The sequence below is a fragment of the Quercus lobata genome, chromosome 7 (genome assembly GCF_001633185.2).
Source record: "Quercus lobata isolate SW786 chromosome 7, ValleyOak3.0 Primary Assembly, whole genome shotgun sequence".
NCBI classification, from domain to species: domain Eukaryota; kingdom Viridiplantae; phylum Streptophyta; class Magnoliopsida; order Fagales; family Fagaceae; genus Quercus; species Quercus lobata.
In genome coordinates, this window is record NC_044910.1 from 1,796,989 (window position 1) to 1,813,231 (window position 16,243).

Here is a 16,243-nt window from a genome sequence, read left to right on the forward strand (position 1 = left end):
GAAAATTTATTACTGAAAACACATGGGCAAAATAATTTTTAGCAAAAGGCACCGTATATAGCAAAAATAATCTGCTTTTTGAGCAACTTGGCGCGTTAGTGAATAGTGCCGTGGGATTGCAAAATACCGAAAACGTGTTTTCCAAATGCACACTTAGAATCCAAATTAATTGTCCTGCAGCCTCAATTTCTTGACAAGCTTTGGGGAAAAGCCCTAGAAACATTCTTTGATGTGAATATGCCAGATTAAATCTGGCAGATTTTGCAAGATTCACTGTTTGGCCAGACCATCTGCAATATTTTTCTACACAATCAGCCATAACCTCCGCCTCATTTCTTCTAGTCAAAGAGACCAACTGCTTTTCTCTTAGCAACAATCTAGACAATACTACTGCACAAATAATAAAAAGGTAGGATGAAAGTGGGTCACCTCTTGAGGAGTGGGTCACCTCTTTAGGGGTGGGTAGGGTGAAAGTGTGTCACCTCTTAGGGGTCTATTCTACTACATGGGCTACCATTTAATAACAATGTGAATCTCACTGTAGTGATACACTGTCGGAATAGGGTGATAAATTTCGACCCAAACCCGAAACACTTCAAAAACTGTCAAGAGGAAATTCCATTCAACCTTATCATGGGCCTTTTGCATGTCTATATAGCTTTATTCCCGCCTGGCCTATCCTTTTCCTTTTCCTCTTGAAGCTGTGAACAAATTCCTGCACTACAATCAAGTTTTCTGCTATCCAGCTATTTGGAATGCTTTTACTTTGTAGAGGGTGTGCAAATTGTACACTAAAATCTCGAGTGAGAATGAAATCCCAGTTCACTGTCCCACGTTAGCTTTGATTTTAGTTTACAGAAACAGGAGCACCACTAATCGTCGGCTCTGTGGTCCCATCTCCTCTCATGCGTTGTCTCCCTCTTCCTGATCTCAGTCGAGACTCTAGTCTAATTAGTTTAGTTGATTTTTAAAAAAATTTATTGAGGCCAAGGAGGTAAAAATATATTCTGACATCACAGTCAAGGTGAATTTTTAAATGGGTATTAGAATTAAATAGTGTGGTGATGCCTATTTTTTTATAAATAATATGATGATATAGTATGTTGGGATTGAAGAAATAAAATTTTTATTTTAAGTTAACATTCTTATAAAATTTAATCTCTTTGAAATATTAAAAAATATTTTGACAAGGATAAATGCTAGGAATCAAAATAGTAGTCAAATATTATATTTATGTCACAGGTGAAAATAAAATTTGGAAAAATTTCCAAAATAAACCCCGAAGGTTATTTCTTGTAACAAACTAAACCATAACATTCTAAACATTATGTTACATATTTAAAAAACCATAAATGGATAACATTTTCTTAGTAGCTAGTCATTATTTCAATTATTCTTTCTTAAAAATATTGTTCCCTATTTATTATTATGTTTGATATATATATATAAATATATATATTTTTTTATTGGTGTTATCCTCTTGTGTTTTGCACTCTCTAATATGAGAAAAAGGCAACTTCTCATGGCAAGTTACAGTGCCGTTTGGGTATGATGCAAGAAAATATTTTTATTTTATTTTCACCAAATGAGTTACTCTATTAATGAATTTTACTAAATATAGATATTGTTCGGAGCCTTAGAGGTAAAATTTTTCTCTTTTCATAAAAAAGAGGTAAAATGTCACGATTTCATATATTTATTTATTTTTGAGATAAAGTCATGATTTAATTTATCAGGTTAAGTTTCCCCAACATATATATATATTTTGTGGTGTGGGCTTTTTACTTTTTGGGCTTTCCATTGTCAAAATTCAAGGAAAATTCAAAACAAATGAATGGGCCCACCATTCTGCCAAGTTTTGCCAGGCTGCCAGCCACTCCTCCAATACCTTCCATCAACTTTCAACTCTCTCAACTGGTCAAATTATGGACAAATCCATCAATTTTCACCTCTCAAGGCTGTGTCAAATTCTGGAGAGAGTTTCTTGAGAGATTCACCGAACATGCACATATATTAACATGAAAATGGAGTGAGGTTACTGAAGCACTTCGAGGTAGAGCACTCACAATAACCCATCGGAAAAGTCTTCAGGCGAGTGTCCATCGTCAAGAATCCCCCGCCCACTCACTAAGCTTGTCGAGATAGATCACTGTTGTCGATCTCGACAAGCTTTTTAATCTATCGCTTAGATTTTAGCTGATCTGTTTGTTGTTTCTAAAAAAACAAAAAAATGCTAAATTGTTTTCTACGTCTCAACCTGTTGAAACAACCTACTCTATATAGCTAACTCAAATCACACTTAAATTGCACTGAACTATTTTTCTGAGAGAGAGATGATAAACTGTACTTGTTCTATTAGATTTGTTAACATGGGGCTTGTTTGTCTGCTGAGAAAAGATTGGGAAATGAGCTTTACGGAAGATAATAAATCAATTTATTACTCTAACGCTGCTGTCTGGCCTACAAATTAATTTCCCTATATTTTCTGCCAAGACAAACAGATTTGCCTGGCCTTTGAAAGGTGATGCGGCTAACCAAACACACACGGTCTCAAAGCACATACATGATACACCCATAAACTGAAAGTCCAAGACAAACCCAAATTCATATTACCATATAATCCATACAATATATTAGTTGAACCCACTCAATTACCAGGGTAACAAAATTCTTAACTATATATCAGCTAGCTAGAGCCTTTGCAGTACTTAGTTAATTTGGCGCTGGTACAGGTGCTGTTTTGTGATTGGCTAAAGTGCTCGCTGAAGCTGGAATATATGTGTCTGGACTCGGAGCAGTTGGCGGAGTATAACCCTTAAGAAGCTTTCGGCGTAGCAAAGAAAACTCGGGCGAGGGTGCTGGTGTAGCTTTGTGATTGGTTGAATCTGGGATATAGGTGTCTGGGCTTGGAGCAGATGGGTGAGAATAACCCTTAAGAAGCTCTCGGCGCAGCAAAGTTAAAGCACTAGCCATGGAGACCTTTTCGTTGATCCGGGTGTCATGGGCAGTTGGAGAATTGGGCACTGGCGCAGATGTTGTAATGATCTTAGTAGCAAAGGCCTTTTCATTGATCCGGCTGTCGCCAGTGGTCGGAGAAATGGTCAAGGCAACAGATGTTGTAATGATGTCAGTAGCAAAGGCCTTTTCCTTGATCTGGCTGTCGTGGGTGGTCGGAGAATTGGTAAAGAACTCAGAGCTTAGCTGGTTAGGTGTAGCGGCTAAGCTTGAGTTCATGTAGGAACAAATGGCAAGTACTATGAAAAGGGATGCAACAAAGAATGGTTTAGAAGATAGGCTTTCCATCTCTGTGTGTGAGTGTGGAGGGTAGTACTTTGTGTAGGGGTAATGGATGAAGGGTTAACAATATAGTATATATTTATATAAACTTTGCAGGGGCCTTCATTTGCTGATACACCTATTTGGAACTGTCCCAAATATCACTGATGTGCAAGTGCAATAAATATGGTTGAAAAGCATGAGCCGAAAAGTTCAAACAGCTGTTAAGATCAACAAGGACAGAAAGGGAACAATGCAGATTCTCTTCCCCACTAGTTGTTTGTAACACCATGCGAGAGCACGTATCCTTAAAGACACGTGTTGTGTTAACTTTTTTTTGATACGACAATGGGATTAATCATCAATCATCCTTTGTCGTTGAAATATACCTTTATAGGTTCCGTGCTTATCTCATCCATTCAACTACCACATTATTTTAGTCCCATATATTCAAACTTACCAGACATTGTGTATTACACTACACACACATGAACATGATATGGTGTTTGGTCCTTGGTGACTTTAATGGGGATTTGGGTTAGAAGACTCTAGAGTCTAGATTAAAACGAAGGGTGTCGATTGTCTCGATTCCCCTTTGGGGACTTTTAAAAGCAACACACTAATTGATTGAAGTTGTTTGGAAATGCATATGGGATGTGAAAGTGGAAATTATTGTGCAAGATTTTAGGTTATGTTTATAGCTATATGTGCCTTAATAATATGTATCAACTTTCTTTATGACCTTAAGATTTGGTGTGAAAGCACGCATAAGATAAAATAATTTTCGGTTGTTTGTGAGATTTATGTATCCACCATTGGTTATGTTTGATTCAACCAGGGCCTTTATTTAATTCACAAAAAAAAAAAAAAAAAAAATGAGAAGAAGATCAGGGCCTTTATGCCCTCACATTTAAGTATTGCTCAGATAGTGTTTTCAGTAAAAATTATGTGAGCTTTTTTTTTTTCCCATCACAAATAATTATTGAAAATATATTAGGAAAAATAGTAACGACATTCAACACTTATTTCAAAAAAATATATAATGATGACTATAAACTGCCACTTAATATTTTTTTTCAAGGGATTAAGCAGTGTAATTATTTATTATACTCCTAGATTGTAAGGGCACGTTGTTGTAAGTGACTTACCAAAGTTTAGATCAATGATGATATAAATATATAATTATATATATACATAAGATAGGTTCAAGTTATACCCAAAATAACTATGTATCATTCAAGGTAATTTACTACAAGATAAAAAGATAAAATAGAACTCTAACTCTAAGGGAGATGTGTCAATAATGTATGTTATCAGCTCCTAATTTTTTCATAAATCTTGATCTTAACCCCAGGAAAATGTGAATTACAATGATTGAAAATACACCAGAGAGATATTGGAAATGGAACCAATTTAACCTAATTGAACTACCAAAGCATGGACTAGAAATCTAAATTAGATTTAAATGAGCAAGATATAAAGAAATTAATAATACAAAAAATGTTTAAAGATGAATCAAGTTTGGATTTTAAAGACCACATGCGCAGTTTCTCAACCATCCATTAAAAATTAATATGTAAATATGGGTCTTGTTAAAAAGTAGAAACCATGCTTCAAAAGCTTTCTAATGGCACTGATAAGATCACCTGATGTGGAGGTTGGAAAGGCCATCAAAACGGCACTACGTCAAATTTGACCCAAACTAAAAGAACATTAAAAATTAAATCAATTAATTTTATTTTTTTAAATTCAAAAGTTGCGCATTCAGAATTTCAGATGCTTCTCTTACAAGAAAACGTGCCGACTAGAATAGAAGCAGCTCTTCAGTGTCTGTTTCGCAACAAAAAAACAAACTGCTTTTGGCTTTGAGTTGTCAGTGTTTGACGAAGCGCAAGGTCCCAGGTACAAGTCACAGGCAAGTAGGCAACACTAAGATACACTAGAGTACAAAGTTACAAACTTTACCGGATTCGGCTTGCGTCCATTTGCGGATGGATATTTATGATGACGGTTACATTTAGATAATTGTTAATAAATTAAATGAAAGTTTTGATATTATTTTTACAATATAAAAAATTGTCAAAAAAATAATTATTTTATTATTTTTTGATAAAATTTTTCTAAAAATAGTTTATAAACCAATTTTTTTAGGACATCTATTAATATTTTTCTTCTCTTTTCTTTTTAAAAGGAATAGGTTAAGAAGTGATCATTGCAATTCGGTACATCAAACTGTTACCAAAAGCAGATAAATACTCATTTCAAGTGAATGTTGTGCAAATTCCCAAAGATACCCGATTGATCACAATAAAATACACAACCTTAATATGTTTTGACACTCGTACACTTAAATATTAACTTGTGATTAAGTGTGTAGTGCTTTTGGTAACCAATTCTTTTAGGATCACATACTCATAACTCTTACTACACTTGCATATGTGTTAACTTGTGCTTGGATACCATCATTTACACATGGGTCAACTATTAGAGTATTAGTACTTGATAAAAAGTAACCACAACTTTGATGTCGTAACTGTAAGTGATTGTCTATAACTTTCACATAAATCCACAATTTTTTTTTTTTCTGCCACTCACAATTGTAGCAAAATTGTGGTAAAAATTTTTCCTTTGCTTTACCATCAACATTTAACTGACTTTTTTAGCTGATTTTTGGAGTCCTGCAGGGAAAAAAAAAAAAAAAAGCAATTTTTATTTTTATGTTCAGGTTGTGTCCAAACGCTATTGCTTGGGACATTGAGAAATTACAAAATTTACAAGGTTGAAACAACGTTGTTTTATAACGGTAACTATAGCTTAAAGTACCCTAATATCTTGTCCATTACCTGTTAGGAACTGTGATGGAATTAAAATTTAGGGGAGGTCACTTGGAGGGGACCTGGGCCTCCATAGCTAAGAGAGAGAGAGAGTAACCAAAGTATTATTCATCATGAACAGTTACAATGTCTTTCCCACCTTTATACTAATCTTATACACTAACCACCCGGATTATTAGCTAATCAATCCAACTAATCTAATAACAACCACCAATTGTCTGACCTGGCAAATGCTTTCATACAACCCATGCTACAATACAGATGGTAAAGATGCCTAACATCATCATGTGTTTGTTCATTTGTTTATTAAGGGCTTGTTTAGTATGTTGTAATTATTATTACAATCTAATAGAAATAAGTATTACAAGAAATGCAAGAAGTACTCATGAAATAATGATCCCTATTCATAATGTATAGTGAGTATACTAGAATAGAATTCTAAAATTTTACATTTTAGTCATATTTCCAAAAATATCCTTTCTTTTTGTGAGGTTTTCTAAGCATTTTATTATAACTACATTTAACAAATTATATGGTTATGTTGCTGTTCAAAATTAATATATTGGTTCTTCAATTAAATTGGTTTGAAGATAAGTTAAAATAAATGCTTATAAAAAAAGATTAAAATAAATGAATTAAAAATATTTTTTTTAATGAATTAAAGATGCACATAGTATATGATTTAATTACAATAAGCCCACTTGTGGTTTGTCTTGAAATCACTTTACCTATTCGTAGATTGAAAAATGTCACTTTACTCACTTATGATAAGTTTTGTTTATTTTTCATAACCCACTTCTATTAAAAACAGAGATAAACATGAATTTTTATTTTTATTTTTTGTATCTCTCTTCTCCCAAGACGTAAAAAAAAAAAGAAAAAAAGAAAAAAAAATCTAAAAGCAAGATTTTGTAGAATTTAAGAACAAACATAATATTGCTTATGTAACGCTAAGAAGAAACTATCATTAAAGGCAAAAATCACTTAAGACTCTTTCCATTACTTCTTATTTGATTTTATTTCTTTCTCACTCACAAACTCTCTCTCTCATCTCCCACACTCTGGTTTAGATAGGCGGTAGCTTTGGGTCATGGTTGCGACAATGGAGGAGCCGAGGGTGGCTATATGCGTTTGGATTTTGATTTGTGGAGGAGGCGCATGACTGATTTGGGTCTGGGTTTTGAGGAGCGTGTCATATAGGTTGCGATTTGTGTTTTGGTGTTGATCTGAGATTTTGGGTTGTTAAAGTGGACGCGGCTTGGTTGCGGTGTCATCGTGGGTGTGGTGGATCGTCGGTGTTGCTAATGGTGGCTCCATACCTTTGCTCAGACCCAGATCCATGATAAGCATATCATTTTCTTAGAAATGAAGTGAGCGACATCCATGAACCCATTCAATGGATCAACCATTGAAGATCATGTCTTCTTACATCCAGTTCCATGTTGCTAGAAACAAAGTTTGATGTCATTTGTCATCATTTTATGGTTTGTTTGTATGTATTAAATATCAACGAGTCAATGATAGTGGAAGTCTTGGATTGAGTCACGGGTGATTGAATTTCTTGGTTTGAGTTTTGCATTTGATTCAAGCCTATTGTTATCGGAATTCAAAAGCTGGAATGAAGGGTGCAATCACCGTGGCGCTTGGATTTTTTGCGGGTTTTTTATTTGCCTTTGAAATCTGAATTTATTTATTTATTTTATAGGTATAAAGATCTGATTCTATTGCTAAGTCTCAAGATTTATTGTAGGTTTTTGTTTGATTTTACAAAACAATCACTTTTTAATCTTTTTAATTTTGTCTTTTTATGTCTTTTCTATTTTGGGAGAAAAGAGACATAAAATAGAAACAAAAATACATACATATTTACCCATATTTTTAACTGAGTTGAGTTACAGAAGACAAACAAAACAAATTTCAGGTAAGTAAAGTGATAATTTTCAAATTACGGGTAAACAAAGTGATTTCAGGTCAAATCAATGCTGGTTTAGTGTAATTACCTTTTTTAAAAATATAAAAGTAAAATTGAAAAAAAAAAAAAAACCATCAAGCATTATTTTAGATCATTTTGTTATCTTGAAGTAAAGATCTACAACTTCATTTTTGCGGTTGTGTTAAAACAAAAGGATTAAAGGAGAATAAACAAGAAAACCTAACATAGGGGATAGATGAAGAACGAAGAAAAAAATGTTAGAGAGAGAGAGAGAGAGAGAGAGTTGTTTTGCTTGGGCATTTTAGTAATTTACATTTTTTTAGTTATTACCTAAGTTAAGGAATCAATCAAAAAGAAAGACAAAAGAAACTATTAGGACCATTTTAATAAGGATTAAGGAACAACTATTTTTCATTTTAAATAAATAGCTATTTCTAAGGAGTAACTATTCTTTATACTAAAAATACAACTAAATAATTTAATAGTTACTCCTAAGGAATAACTAACCGTTCCACTAAAAGAGAACTAGCTAACATAGGCTACTTAATGCAAAGGACAATAACTTACACAAGCCATATATTGGCCCTTTCTTGATAGGAGAAATTTCTACCATATTTATCAAAATTTTCTTTAAAATATTTCTCATAAACATAACAAAAAATATGTATCTCATGCACATTCTCAATGGAGAAAAGGGGACATAAAGTATTGTAACTAGAGTAATTGGGCATGTGAAATATTGTAAGTATGGATTGTTACATTAGTACTTCAAGCTATAAAGCTTTCTTAGGAACTAACAAGATAATGAAATACCATTAATTTGAAAAGTTGAACATTACATAGTTTTGAACATTTTTATATTACATCTAATCTAATCTAAATACGTAGATACATCACATCCTAAACCCTTTTTATTTGCACATGGGCCAAATAAAAATGGGCTGACCCGGCCCATTGACGAGCCCAAACCATTCGACAATTCTTCTCACTAAAACATTAAACCCAAGAACGGTAGAACTCTAATTCTGTCCCCACTAGCCAGGTCCCAGAAATTGCATCGACAATTCCACCTTCCTCTCTCTCTGCCTTTTTTTTTTTTTTTTTTGAATTATTACTATTTTTTTAACGGTGTTTGTTTTGTTCAGAAAGTTCAGGAACAAAGGGAAAATAATTTTTTAAATAAATATAGTGTGATTGCACTTTGGTGAAAAAATTATCTCCATCGATAAATGATAGATTAGGGGTGAGAAAATTGGATACTTTTAAACCCAAGTTTGTTAAGTATTTTGGGAGGAAAGACTTCAGCTTTGGAAGTGACTTACCAGAATATATTTGTATGGTGTGAGGTTGGGGACAATTGACAATATATTTACTTTTTTTGTTGCAACCTTTGGAGAAGCGAAAGGGATTTGCAGGCCATGTGACCAATGTTGTTGATGGGGATTGTACAAGAATAAGATTGAGAAAAATTATTGGGAGACTAGACTATGATTTTATATCCGTCGGTAAAAAATTATTAAATCATATGTCTAATACCTACCTAAATCATTTTAGAATTATGATGAATGAATTGTGTATTTAGAGGGTGAGAGAGAGAGACCGATGTGGTGTGTCAACAATAGAGACAACTATTTGGGGACTTCGAAATTGTGTTATCTTAATCTATTTTAGCAGTGGGTTATAAAATGATTCAATGACATTAATATCTTTAGGATGATGTTTTTCTGGTATACTTTTGCGTAGGACCTCTAAATGAAAAAGGGTAGTTTGATTAGAGAAAATCAGAATTATAAGAGCAAGAGCTTTTAACTATTACTAAATTGGAGTTAGTTGACTCTATGTTTGGCATGTTATATATATTCTATGTAGATAGGGTGGGTACTGAATACAAGCTGATGATCTTGCTGTACGCTTGCTTTGGGAGAGACTCACATGACTAAACTCAACATAAGACCTTTAACACATGTTGATATATCAATATATTGCGCCGGGTTAGAATATATTGCCTTGCTAAATCAATATATTGCATGAAATTGGCTGAAATGAGCTGAATTGACTTGCTATTTAAACCTTCTAGGGGGTTACTAATTACTAGTCTGGTGTGGTGATCGGGTATGGTTTATTTTGGTGGTAAGTTTTAGAAGTAAAACTTTCTTGTGGTTAGGCTGGAGGCTAGATTGGCGTACCTCTTTGCATTTGTCATCAAAGCGGGAAGGGTTTGTGGAAAAAAGAGAGGAAATGGAGATAAATTTGGGAACAATTGCTATTGACATAGATTTCCATCCTTCGAGGGACCTCATTACTGCAGGACTCAGAGATGGAAATGTTCACCAATACATAATGTCAAACCACAAAGGCTATTGGAAGTTCATGCACACACTTAGTCTTGCAGAGCTGTTAGATTCTTCAATAATGGGCATGGTATTATTGCTTTTCCTTTTTCTTTTGTTTTGGCAGGGAGGGGAAATGAATAATGAATTTTTTTTTAATACATGCCTAATAATGGGGTAATGAAATGGTTGGTTTTGCATTTATTGTTAGCAATTGTGACATGTTCTCTTGACCAGTCAATTCTGGCCACAGATGCGGAGACTGGATCAGCAATTGCTCGTCTTGAAGATGCTCACAGGTGGGAGTGCCTGCCTTGTTCTCTTCGTGTGTCCTTTTTTTGTTTTGTTAATAATATGTTCATTTCATGCTTTGAATGTTTGTGGAGCAGTGCTGCAATCAACAGATTGATAAACCTGAGTGAGGCAATTATTGCCTCAGGTGATGATGAAGGCTGTATTAAGGTCTGGGTTACCAGACAACGTTCTTGCTGCAATACTTTTGCTGCTCATCAAGATTACATTTCAGATATGAGTTTTGCATCTGATTCCTTGACACTCTTGGGAACTAGGTACTCTTCTCCAACAATAACAGTCAACTAATCATGCCTTAGCTTTCTGCTCATGCCTCACTTGTGCACCTACAGAACTATTCTTTTTTTTTAGAAAGCTCATATCATGTTTCCTTAGTTTGTTGCTGAAGTAAATTCAAAAACTATGTTCTTTTTTTTGTTTCAATTGATAATTTTCTTCTTTCTTTTTTTTGTTTAAATTGAATTTAATCAACCATCTTGTTGGCTCTATTCCGTGCCAAATTTGCTTGTATTTCAGCATTTAGTAACCCTGTATTTAGGTGAGATTGTTGTAAGGGTAGTGAGTGAGATAGAGTGTTGAAAGGCTCAAGAGTGTGCAAGAAAACAGAGACTCGCGACTTGATCTTGCGCGTGACTCGCGGCTTCAAGCCGCCAGAAGCAGCACACGTGCCAAGCATGCTAGAAGTTGAAGCGTCATGCTAGCTGGAGCACTACAGGACAAAATAGGACAACTGGCCGTTCTGTTATCTCGTGGTTGGATCTCGCGACTCAGTCAAGCCGCGAGGCCAAGCCGTGGGCCACCCCTTTTTTGTAAAACTTGACTCTTCACATTCCATTCTCACTTCAGTATAAATACCCCTTATACCCACAAAAGAATGAGAGCTTCAAGCGAGAATTTTGAGAGAGAAGCCCTAGAGCAAAATAAGATTGATTCATCTACAATATTTACATAAGAGTCTCTTCAAATTCCTCAACTCTCTTCCTCTCCATTATTAAACCCTTGAGAGGTCTGTTACCAAAACATTTTCTTACCATATCCATTATTGTGAGAGGGCTGTTTGGTGTTCTGGGAAGCAGTTAGGAAGGAACCAATCTACATTGGTTGATGCTATGGTCAAGTAGCGGAATCCGAGAAGTTAGAAAAGAAATAGGTTCGGCGCAACCTCGTTGGAGCAAGAAGCTTGGAGGGCTTAAGTACACTGGGTAGATTAGGCTTGGAGGGTCTATTACTGTTCATGTATCCCAATTACATTTTCTAGTGGATTACTTACCGCTTGGAGGGCGGCAGAGAGGTTTTACGCCGAGGGCTTTGGTTTCCTCTTCGATAACACATCGTGTGTTGTCCTTGTGTTTGCATCTTCCTTCCCTTTTATCTTTACCTTTTATTATCTGCTGTGGGTTGTGATTTTAATTGGTTTAGATTGTTTACCAATTCTGTTTATAGTTTTTGTTAATTTTCCGCACACTAGTTGTTTGTCATAAAACTTGAATTGGTTATTTTGTAATTGGGGGTCTAAACGTTTAAGGGTGTTTTATACACTATTTGAACTTTCAACAGGTCCAAGCTCAGTCGGAGTTTTCTAAAGATGAACTACTCTCCGTTGTTCTCATGAAGGTAGCATTTGTTCTAACTCTTATTAAGTACTGGATTTGCTACTTCTTCAATTTGCCTCAACTCTGTCAAGGATGTAGTTCCCGCTGGCAACATATAGAGATAGTCAACAACTCAACATGTTTCCCATATAAAATATTTGATCCTTTGGTAACATGATATTATCTTTGGACAATAGTTATAGTGATTTAGTGCTACATCTTACCATCCAGTGTCAAATGTTGATACATTAGTCTAACTAAGTCTTTGTTATCTTACTTGTCTACCATATATGTTGACATGGAAATATTATTCTTGAAAATGTGGAGCATATAAATAAATATTTAAAAAAAAACATATTGCTCTAATTTTTAGTTTAAATTAAAGAAACAAAAAAAAAAAAAAATGCTAGAAGTCATAAAATATTTCTCAATAATTAAACTAATTAAGAATCTATTAGTTTCATGGAGAGAGTGAGTAAGAGAGAGGGAAAGAAAAATAAAGAGAGTTAGTGTGTGTTTGGCAAAAATTATTTTTGCCAATTTATTTTACTATTCAGCTGATTTTTGCTATTATTCATGGGCTCCATTGTACTTTTTGGTACTATTTATGAGTCTCACTATACTATTTCAGCTAATTTTTACTTTTATATATAGTACTTTTAGTAAAAAAAATTTAATTTCAGCAAAATAAACAGATTTTCTATATAATATGTATCGAAAATTTGTTCAATACATACATGACTACTAGTTTGAAGTGTTCGGTTTCCTAGGTTTTTGACAAAGGACATAGGTTTAATCAATAAACTCTTCCAGACCTTACAATAACTCCTTTTCTTCTCTGCTTAATGATTGCAGGTACCTCCTTCGCCAGTTCCAGCAAGTCAGGGTCAGCCATGTCTTTCGGGAAGCGAATAGATGCGTAGATTATCTTGCTAAAGGAGGCTGCACCCTTGATGGGAATTTTGTTTTTTTGGACACTCCTATTTTGAAGATCTTTGTATTATTTTAAATTCTGATGCTCTTGGACTGTACTCCTTAAGGCTTGTAGCCAACACTTCACCTTTTATGGCTAGTTAATGCAGTATTCCCCATTAACCAAAAAAAAAAAAAAAAAAAAAAACTGCAAATAGCTTGAACGGAATGATTGAATAAAAGTGGGTACTATATTTGTACTGAAAAGAGTCAACTAAATGACTTAAAAAGACTCATCATATGTTTCCCTTGGAGTGCCCTCCACAAGTCATTTCCAAAGGGAAAATTGGAAAGACCAGTAATGTTTGTTTAGAAACCCATGCGTGTGTGTGAATATATATATATATATATATATATATATATATGAATTGGTTCAAATTATATATAATGTAACTTTTAGAATTGTTTAAATTACTCAATAATTTTCTATTGGATGTATATTTGACAAATCCACCAGTAGATTTCATTTTCACTCTATATGCTTGCAAATTTTCAAGTTAATTAGAGATTAATTTAAATTTTAACTTTTTTGTATTTCAACACTATACACAAAACATGAGTTTATTTCTCAAATTGTAAGTGAAATCTGATTCATATGAAATTTGGTGTTGTGTGTTAAGAAGAACAAGAACTTGTAAACCAACCGTAGAATTTTTAAAATTATTCCAATAGACGTTATTGAGCAGTGTAACATTAATATAAAAAAGTAATGTTTAGTTAGAAACTGGATGACTTAGAAAGGAAAATAATATGATGAGTAAGATGATTTTAGAGGGATGATACAAAAGAAAGAAATCATTCAAGGCTTGGCTAAGCTAATTCATATGCTTAGTGCATATTATGAAGAATGTTATTTTGGTTAATAGATTGAGAGAGAGAGAGAGAGAGAGAGAGAGAGAGAGAGAGAGAGAGAGAGAGAGAGAGAGAGAGAGAGAGAGAGAGAGAGAGAGAGAGAGAGAGAGAGAGAGAGAGAGAGAGAGAGAGAGAGAGAGAGAGAGTCTGGTGTATTTGCCAGATTATACATATTTTCCGATAACCATTTTACATGCAAACCAAATACTAGAAACTATTTTTCAGTGTATTTTTTAGAACATAACCAAACAATTGAAAATATTATAATTTCCAAAAAATATTTTAATTTGAAAAAATTTTACACTTGGAAAACATTTTATATCGAGTCAAACACTGCCTAAGACAGATGAAATTAAGAGAATTTTTATTAATATTTAAATATTATTTATTTTACTTTTTTATGTGTAGGTAAATTTTATTAATATATCCTAAAATTTGGATTAATGCTAATTAGTTTTAAGACATTTCAAAACTGACTAAAAAAGACTAATAGGCCTAATAGAGTTTAGAATCTAAGTTAGCTTTATGGATCAAATTGACTTGTTTTAAAATATTTTGAACTTGATTAATATTAGCCCAAATTCTAAGCATGGTAATAGAAAATTTAGCTTTTTATATATATTTGTTTGTTTAAGAACTTATAGGTTTAATTGCGAATATTTTACAATTAATAATGATTAATTAATACACTTAATCTTGTTGTGATATAATTTTTCTTAGAAGATTCTTGTGATATAATTGTTCTTACTTGACACATTGATAACAATTTTTTTAAAACATATTAGAATTTCAGTTAAGTTGGATTTCTATTTTCTCAATATTTTCATATTTTGAGAGTCTTCTTAGAGCATCCACAGCAGATGTGCCAAATGCCAAATATTTGACACATTTGGCACACCAAACACAAAAAACCCCCTTTATGAGATGTTCCAAATCTCATAATTTTTGCCACAAGTGAACAGTACCATTCCATTTTGGAATGGTACGGACAAAAATGTTAAAAAAAAAAGTTTTTTATTCATTTCTCTCTCATCTTTTTTTGATTTTCTCTCTTCTCTCTCTTTCTTTTTCTTTTTTCTTTCTCCACCACTCCATCTCTATCACTCTCTTTTCCTCTTTTCTTCTTCTTTCTCCAGAAGCTTCACTTCTATTTTTTTCTTTTTCTTTTTTTCTCTCTTTTTTTATTTTTTTATTTTTTATCACTTTCTCTGTGCCTCTTTGTCTCTTTTTTATTTTATTTTTTATTTTCTGGTCATTCTCTCTCTCTCTCTTTCTACTTTTTTCTTTGCCTAAACCGTTGCCATTGAGATCGGTCGTTGCTGTGGAGTTTGGCCTCACCGATGAGGTCGACTAGTGGAGATCACATGTAAGTTTAGGCTTTATTTTATTTTATTTATATATTTTTTAAGGTGGTGTTGGTGGACGTGGGTTGGTGCCGGTGGTGGTTGTTGGTGTTGTTGCGGCAATGGTAGTTGTGGGTTTGTTTGATTTGGGATGAGTTTTGAGGTTTGTGAATGTGGCGGGTTGTGGTGGATTTTTTTTTTTTTTTAGTTGGCGTTGGTGGATGTGGGTTTGTGCCGGTGGTGGTTGTTGGTGTTGTTGCGGCAGTGGTTGTTAGTGGTTGTTGTTGCGACAATGGTGGTTGTGCGTTGTTGCCACTGTTGTTGTTGTGTTTGATGATGATGATGGTGGTGGGAGGAGTTAATATATTAAATATATTATTTTAACGTGTAATAAATATTATTTTAATATATAGAATTGAATTATAAAACATCTGATAAATAGGTTGTTGTAAAATAACTTGATAAAATAATAAAGTAGACTTTTGGTGTGTCAAAATAACATTTTTTTATAGAACATCTGCTGTGGATGCTCTTAAAGGTGGAAGAAAAAATGCAAAACAAAACCATTCTATAAGTCTTTTTGGGAATAGCTTATTTAACCAAAACTGAAAATTTTTCCGTTAGAAGTACTGTAGATAAAATTAAAAAGTAGCTAAAATAGTATAATGAGACCTATAAATAATACAAAAAGTGTAATAGGATCTATGAATAATAACAAAATAAACTAAATAATAATAAAAAACTGACTTTTTAAAAACACAATCTATATATATTTTTCTCTTTTTAAAAATCCAATTAC

General features: G+C 33.4%; 1 pseudogene; it reads left to right on the forward strand.

The window, feature by feature from the left end:
* Positions 1-10,281: 10,281 nt before the first annotated feature.
* LOC115953212 lies at positions 10,282-13,192 on the forward strand (annotated as a pseudogene).
* The last annotated feature ends 3,051 nt before the right edge of the window (positions 13,193-16,243 follow it).